Source organism: Nothobranchius furzeri, chromosome 2, assembly GCF_043380555.1.
Source record: "Nothobranchius furzeri strain GRZ-AD chromosome 2, NfurGRZ-RIMD1, whole genome shotgun sequence".
Taxonomy (NCBI): Eukaryota; Metazoa; Chordata; class Actinopteri; order Cyprinodontiformes; family Nothobranchiidae; genus Nothobranchius; species Nothobranchius furzeri.
In genome coordinates this window covers 52,424,295-52,431,351 of record NC_091742.1, presented here as the reverse complement: position 1 = coordinate 52,431,351, position 7,057 = coordinate 52,424,295, and the positions used below count along the sequence as shown (strand labels likewise).

Sequence of the window (7,057 nt, the reverse complement as noted above, 5' to 3'; positions counted from 1 at the left end):
ACCACAAATTAGTGTAATTTCATCCACTTCAGGTATGTGTTTTTAAGGGAAAATCGGTTTAATGTGAAGTAAAAATGCACTTTTTCTACGTTTCAAGGCAGACTATTAATTAGGAACAAGTGACGGAAAAAGAAACTTCTAAACTACGTGGAGATGCCGGGGATTGAACCCGGGACCTCATACATGCGAAGCATGCGCTCTACCACTGAGCTACATCCCCAATGATCGTGAACAGGATCGATTTTTCATCTTTTTATAAATTCTAAATGGCAGCATGCGTTGAATTATGGTTTGAATTTGAAAGTTTCTTTTTTACAGCGTGAATACAACTGACCATTGACGAAATTTCGGTTGTTTTTATTTTGCACTTTGCAGTAAACCTGAAGTATTTTTGGTAGCCTTGTTGGCAGCAAAAATATGGAATTTCCGTGGCTTTCATTGGCTTTTATCAGGGAATGATAAGGGTATTCATACGTTGTCATGATATAACAGTATACATTAGAAACTAAATGTATATTGCTTTTCTTTTGACCTAGCTAGTATAATAATAATAATAATAATAATAATAATAATACATTTTATTTATTTCATGATACCCAAGGATACTTTACAACAGTGAAGATAAAATCAAACAAGATAAACACAGTACAAAAACATCTAAAACACTAATGAGAAAGTTTACAAATTATAGTTAAAAAACAACTGTGATATTTAACTAGGTGCTAAAGGCTTGTCGGCGGAGGTAGGTTTTTAGTTAAAAGAGGGAGCGAATGAGTGGTGCAAAGGTCAGGGGGAAGAGAATTGCAGAGAGTAGAGCAGTCAGCTGCTCTGTTCCCGTGGTGCAGGCGAGCTGAGGGAGCCAAAAGTTGGGGAGCAGCAGAAGAGGAATGAAGTCAATGGACAGGAGTGGCGATGTGAAGGAGATCAGATACGTAGGAGGGAGCAAGGTTGTTAAGAACTTTGAGTGGGATGAGCAGAATTTTGAAACTGATTCTCTGTTTGAGTGGTAACCAATGGCGTTGTTGCAGAATGGGAGTGATGTGACAAGAGATGCGAGTCCTAGTGATGACACATTGTGCAGCATTCTGTAGACAGGGCTATTCAATTCTGGGCCTCGACTCGAGGGCCAGTATCCAGCACATTTAGGTTTTAACCCTGCTTCAACACACCTGATTTCAATCAGCAGGTGATTACACACTTCTGCAGGGCCTGATGAGCTGCTGTACAGGTGATTCAATAAACGAATCAAGTGTGCTAGAGCAGAGAAACCACTAAAACATGCTGGATACCGTCCCTCGAGGCCTGGAATTGAATAGCCCTACAGAAGTTGAGGTTTATGGAGGGATTTGCTGGGTAGAACAAAGAGAAGTGAGTTGCAGTAATCTGTCCTAGATGTGACAAGGCTGTGGACGAGGATGGCAGTGGTGTGAGGGGTAAGTGATGCACTGAGACGAGAGATGCTAGGAAAGTGAAAATAGGCAGACCGGGTAATATTGTGGATGTGAGTTTGATAAGAAAGTGTGCCTTCAATGATGATACCCAGATTCTTAACAAGAGGAAAGGGAGTAACTATTGAATTGTCAATAGTGATGGGGAAAATGTTAGATTTAGACAGAGTATTAGGTGTGCCTACCAGGAGGACTTCAGTTTTATAACTGTTGAGTTTGAGGAAATTGGAATTGATCAATGAAACAGGAATGAACGTCTTGGAGACAGAGGGTCAGGGAGGAGGGCGGACGTGAAGTTGTGGGTTTGGTTGAGAGGTAGAGCTGGGTGTCATCGGCGCAGGCGCCGATCCGTCCCCCCCAACTAAGGCCAGAAAGAAAACAAAATCGGAGGTTAAGCGCTTGAAGCTCCTTTTTCCAATTACCTTGAATGCAGCATGACGTAAACAAACTGACTCCAGAGGCACAAAAGTGGTTGCTGCTAGGGTGCAGGATGAAGCGAAAAAGGCAAGCAGCGATTACTGCGTATTTAAAAAAGACCAACAGTGTAAGCAGGCGGGACCGATCTGTCTGTTTATGCATGTTGGTTATCGTTTCAGTATGTTGTTGTCATTGTTGGGACTTACTCGTTACAAGCGCGTTGGCCTCATTGCTGACTTTAACAAGTCTCATAAATATGATCCCTCATGAAGTTACTACTTTACACCAGAAGATAGTGGAGATGCGTAACCTTCAGGCTGAGAGAAGTTTGGGAGTTGTTAGAGTTTGAAAATGGCCTCTCGCCGAGAGGCTCCCAGTCGGGGAGAGAAGGAGATGTGCGCAACACGAAGAGCACAAATATTAGATAAAACGTATAATTGCTGGCAGGTCTGGTCTTTGTTGACTGATCGCTTTGTCTGGTAATGACTGACTCTGATTATGAAGCAGAATATTGACTCTGATTAAGAAATTCACTCATCCAGCCGGGACGATTGACGCTGCTGCAGCATCAGACAGCTGGTGCTGCACGAGAGGTGTGTGGAGTTTACAAGCTCCAAACGTTGGGTTTGATGTTGGTTTAACCTTCTCTGGGACGTGATGGATGTAGAAATGATGGTAAAAACACAGCTAACGTGATAGACGTAGCGACAATGTAAAAAAAAAGCCGTAAAAAGGAGCAGATGCCGATGCATTCTATATGTAACCTAGGGGGACGAGGTAAATGATGATGAGAAGGGGTGCCAGGACAGAGCCCTGGGGCACACCAGCGGAGACTGGAATGCTACTGGATTGGAATGACCTCAGTTGAATAAACTGTGTACAGTCAGAGAGATAGGAGGTGAACCAAACAAGAGGAATGTGAGTGAAAGATGATAGGTGCCCATTAGGAGGGTGCTATGGGAAATGGTGTCAAATGCTGCTGTGAGATCAAGGAGAATGAGAATTCCATACCATACCATACCAACTTTATTTATAAAGCACATTTAAAAACGGCATGGCAGCTGAACAAAGTGCTGTACAGAATAAAAAGTAAAAACACGACATAAAACAATACACGGTCAACAATAAAACACACAACAAAGCAGATAATCACGGTCAATAAAAAGACACATAGTAAAATAATAAAAGTCAGGGATTTAAAAATGCCTGGTCGTAAAAGTGAGCCTTAAGTAGCGACTTGAAATGGAGGAGGGATGGTGCCAGCCTCACTGAAAGAGGAAGAGCATTCCAGAGTGTCAGAGCAACATAGACAAAAGCACGCTGCCCCCGCGTTTTGTAATTCATTGTTGGAACACGAAGCAGCAGGCAATCAGCAGATCTCAATGCCCGGTTTGGCACATAACGAGTCACAAGATCAGACAGGTAATCCGGAGCCAGACCATTCAGGGCCTTAAAAACAAAAATCAGGATTTTAAACTTGACTCTGGAGTTTACGGGTAGCCAGTGGAGCCGCGCCAGTACAGGTGTGATATGGTCTCTTCTAGGGGTGTTTGTTAAAAACCTGGCTGCCACTTTCTGTACGACCTGAAGCCTGTTAAGAGCAGAGGCAGGTAAACCAATTAAAATGGAATTTGCGTAATCCAGTCAGGAGATGATAAAAAGATGAATTACGGATTCCAGGTGCGCTCCTTTCAGGATCGGTTTGAAGCGAACTAGTCTGCGCAGCTGATAAAAACACGATCTGACCACAGCATTAATCTGAGGGCCCATGGAAAAGTGTGTATCCAGTTTCACCCCCAGGTTGGTAACACACTGCTTCAGGTCATATGGGAGAATGTCCAAATCAGAAGATAAGTGTGTGGTTTTGTTAGCGGTCATCAGGAATGCCTCCGACTTAGAATCATTCAGCTTAAGGAAATTGTTGGCAAGCCAAACCCTCACTTCAGCCAAACATTGGTCCAGAAGAGAGAGGGAGCCTAGTTTGTTCAAAGCCAGGTAGATCTGGCAATCATCTGCATAAATATGATAGCCCAGGCCATATTTCCTCAGGATGAAACCCGGGGGAGGATGTAAAATGAAAACAGGAGAGGTCTGTTATGGCTACCAGCCTGGCCAGTGAGATTCAGGAGCCAGGATCACCCAGCCCCGGTGATCAGCCTGACACCGCCCCTCCTCCTCTCTTCCAGGCTGCTGGGGAGCACAGCTGATCTGAATCCTTGTGATGACCAACACCTGGGATAAAAAGGCTGTGCCTTCAGCAGTCTGGGAGGCAGCAGTGCAGGGGTTCTGCTGTCCTCCAGACCTCAGTTTTGGGTTTAACCCCTTCGTTTTGAGATGAGTTAACTTTAAGGTTAACTCTGAGTTATGAGCTTTTAAAAGGGTGAAGCTCTTCTAGATCCAGAGGGATCTTTTGATGTTTGTTGATAAAAAGGTTAACTTGGTTTGCTGCAATTTTATTGACTCCGGTTTTAAACACCTTCTGTGTTGGAAAAACTTTTACAATAAGTTTTTACCAGGTGTTTTAAGTCAGTAGATTGTTTCAGACTTTATCAACTTCGGAATTTTAAAAACACCTTCTGTTCGGTAAAGCTTTTAATATAAGTTTTTACCAGGTGTTTTTATAGTTGGTAATTTGTGTAATGTTAACCTTTTTGAGAGTTTTTGTTAGTTTTGCATTATCTTTATAATGCTCGCCATCTGTTTGCTCATTTTTAGAACCTTTAACAACAATTAAAACCATTTTAAATCCACTGTCGCAATTCTTATGTTACCCCCTCTTTGACATTTTAACATCTCCTGTCAGGGACGTAACAGGCCCAAGCACAGATCCCTGCGGGACTCCCCATGGAAGTGGAAGGAATGTAGAGGAACAATTACCCAACTGAACCTTGAAAACTCTGTTTGACAGGTATGAGCAGAACCACTGACGCGAGGTACCCCTAAGCCCTACCCTTGACTCAAGTCTATCCAGCAAAATATTGTGGTCAACGGTATCAAATGCTGCAGAAAGATCTAACAGTAGGAGCAAAACAGGAGACCCAGAGTCACAAGCCACCAGGATGTCATTGGTCAAGCGAAGACGGGCTGATTCAGTACTGTGAAGTGGCCTAAACCCAGACTGGAACACATCAACCAGAGAAAAGCTATTCATGTGTGCTGTAATCTGTGAATAGACAGTCTTTTCAAGGACCTTAGACAAAAACGGTCATTTGGAGATTGGCCGGAAGTTTGCAAGGTTTGAGTTGTCTAAACCAGGTTTTTTAAAAATTGGTTGCACAACCGCCTTTTTAAAAGAAGTAGGAAACACCCCAGTGGCCAAGCTAAAGTTAAAAATGCCTAAGATGGCGGGGTCCAAAATAGGGATGATATCACCCACCATCCTTGGGGTGAGAGGGTCCTCAGGAAAACCTGCTGGTTTCATATTTCCAGTCAGATCTGACAATTCACTAAGAAATATGGGAGTAAAGTTATAGAATGAGGGAGGTTCTGGTGGTACATCAGGATAGCCAGATCCTGGTTGCACAAGACTATCCCTAATGTCCCGGACTTTGTAAAGAAAGAAGGTCTGGAGCTCAGCGCACATTGACACAGAGGGATCAACACTACCAGGTTCAGTTATCGACAAGATGGAGTTGACAGTGCTATAAAGTTTATGCTGATCACCCTGGTGTTGAGAGATTATGCATGCAAAGTATTTGTTCCTGGCCGATCTAACAGAATGGACAATAAACCAGAGTCAGATGCAGTGAGAAGGTCATTTGTGATTTTCAGAAGAGCTGTTTCAGTGCTGTGGAGAGGATGGAAGCCAGATTGAAGCTGTTCATAGATATTATTGGTGATGAGGTGGTTGTGAATTTGAGATGCAACTGATTTTTCAAGAATTTTAGAGATGATGGGTGGATCAATCAATCAATCAATGGATCAGTCAATGGATCAATCAATCAGTCGATCAATCAAAGTCCTATCCTACCCCAATCAAGGGGGCCCAAGGTGCTGAATATTGCGCAGAAAAGCAGCACAATAAAACAGCTCAATAATAAAATACAGAGATAAAAACATTTTAAAAAAAGAGCTAAAAACAATTTTTAAAAAGTGATCAAAAACATTTAAATGTGAATAGAAACAACTAAGAAACAGATCTAAAATACAGCTTAAGCCTTGCTTTAAAAGCGGGCAGTGATGTGAACTGCTTGATTTCTTGTGGGAGTTGGTTCCAAAGCCGAGGACCCAAACATGCAAAGGCACGATCACCCCTAGACTTACGCTTTGATCGAACAAACGAAATGTCACTCTGACCCAAATGTAGCGATCTTGCAGGGACGTAATGGGTCAGCAGGGAGGCTAAATATCGTGGCGCTGAAAAACAAGGACCAGGATTTTTAACAATAAGCAACTCTTCACCAGTAGCCAATCCAAAGCTGTTGGGAGGGGAGTGATATGCTCCCACTTACATAATCCATACAGAAATCTGGCAACAGCGTTTTGGACCAGCTGGAGACGAGTCATTAAGGACTGGCTCAAGCCAGCATAGAGGGAGTTGCAGTACTCTAGCCTAGAGATGATAAATGCATTGGCTACAGTTTAACTCCTGTTTTGTTAAGATTTACTTAATATTAGATAAGCGCCTTAACTGATAGAAACACGAACAAACAACAGAGTTCACCTGACTATCAAATCGTAGACCTATCTATCTTGACACCCAAGTCCGTAATCAACGGACTTCTCGTAGGGGGGCAACGATGAAAGGTCCAATCCATGGGGCTGGCGGTCATTTGGAGTAAAAACTATTGTTTCAGTTTTTCCCTCATTTAAAGAAAGGAAGTTGGACCCCATCCATTGGGTAACATCATGGAGGCAATTCACCAGTTGCTGTATGCTACTTCTGGCCCCCTGTTTAACAGGCATATACAGCTGACAATTGTCAGCATACAGATGGAAATGAATGTTATGTTTTCTAAACAACAGTCGTAGTGGTAGCAGATAGAGGGAAAACAGCAGGGGGCCCAAAACAGAGCCCTGAGGAACCCCCCACCTAAGCTTAGCATCTCCTGAAGAATAAGAGCCAAGGGAAACAGAGAAAGTCCTATCCATGAGGTAGGGCCTCATCCACTCAAACGCAGAACCAGAGAGCCCCACACCCGGTGTTCCAGTCGATTCAACAGAATCTGATGGTCAACAGTATCAAATGCTGC

The 7,057-nt window shown here is 43.1% G+C and overlaps 1 non-coding gene across 1 annotated transcript; it reads right to left on the bottom strand.

Moving 5' to 3' along the window:
* Positions 1-148: 148 nt before the first annotated feature.
* Positions 149-220, bottom strand: trnaa-cgc (transfer RNA alanine (anticodon CGC)). Its single transcript has one exon. It is a non-coding gene; the product is annotated as a tRNA-Ala (tRNA).
* Between the last annotated feature and the right edge of the window lie 6,837 nt (positions 221-7,057).